Source organism: Suricata suricatta, chromosome 8, assembly GCF_006229205.1.
Source record: "Suricata suricatta isolate VVHF042 chromosome 8, meerkat_22Aug2017_6uvM2_HiC, whole genome shotgun sequence".
Lineage (NCBI taxonomy): Eukaryota > Metazoa > Chordata > Mammalia > Carnivora > Herpestidae > Suricata > Suricata suricatta.
Window position 1 is genome coordinate 112,026,743 of NC_043707.1, and position 1,394 is coordinate 112,028,136.

A 1,394-nucleotide genomic window follows, 5' to 3' on the forward strand; every position below is an offset into this window, starting at 1 on the left:
CCCCAGGCCCCTGAACCACCAGCGAGTCTAATAGCAGAGTCGCTGTGGTATCAGCGCCCACGCCCAGGCTCCCACACCTGTTGCCTCCAGCTCCCCCTCCTATTGGCCTCATCCGGGTTCTGAGAAGCCCCACCTGCTGCCTGCCGGCTCCCTGACCATCTGTGGCAGCCTGTGGGATCCAGAGGCCTCTGGCCTCTCACAGGCCACTGGCCCGCAGGTCAGACTCTGTGCCCAGACAGATGCTTTAGGAAGCCTGTGTCATGACTGATAGTGTCTCTGAAGGGAGGCCAGGGCTACAGTCAGAGCTGGGGGCCCTGCCTGGCCTGTCAGTCAGCCTGACACTCTTGGCTCCCCTTGGTCAGGACACGGTAATGGGGGCCGATACCCGACCTGAGTGTTCCTTGTACTCAGGGAGAGGCGAGGCCTGAGCTGGGAGGCAACACCAGGTTCTTGTACCACCTGGGCCTGCCACTGAGTCCTTCCTGTCCCACGTCACCTCCCTTCCCTCCCTGGGCCTCTGTTTTCTCGTCCAGTCCACAGGGATGGTGTCAGAAAACATCCCGACCCTTCTCTAACTAGACCAATTTATTCCCGTGCCTCGGGCCGCTGAGGACAGGGAGTGTTGACCTGAGGCGCTGGATTTGGGAGAGGCAGGGCTAAGTGGGAATGAGGGACCTGGCCCACGTCCTGCTCAGCCCCGTGACCTTGGAGTTACTTCCTTTGGTCCTTTACTAGGGATTTCTTTCATTTTTCATTAAGTCACTCAACAGATAGTCATGTGGTACGTGCTCCATGCCAGACACAGTTTTTTCCAGTTACTGGGACAGGACGGGAGCGAAACACAGTCCCTGCCCTCATGGGGCTGGCCTCCTGGTGGGGAGCAAGTAACAAATACTTAAGCCACAAAGATGGTTGTCAGGTGTTTAGACAGTGACACCCCCCATCTGGAACCCAGGAGCAGATGGACAGTGGGAGGGCAGACAGGACCTGGGTGGGGGGTTCTGACTGGGGACGCAGACAGCATTTGCATCTTGATGCCACCCCCTAGTCTCAGTGTGATCTGGGCTTTCAAGGCCAGTGCTCAGAGCCTCAGTTTCCTCCTCTGTAAAATAGAGATGCTCCTGGTGCCCACCCTGCAGGGCTGTTCGGGGACTGTGTGAGATGGTACCTGGTGAGGACCACGTGCCCAGAACCTCAGGTCTGCTCTTCTTTTGCATCACAGTTAAGGTTACATCTTTGTTTTGAAAAGAGGAGAGTGAAGCTCAGAGAAGTCAGGTGGTTTTCCCCAGGCCACCCAGCAGGTCAGCTCCCTGTCTCCTCTGCTCTGCTCCTACATAGGCGCTGCCTGTCCACCCAGACCTGGGCCTGGCCCACCATTAGGTGCAGTAAGTGTT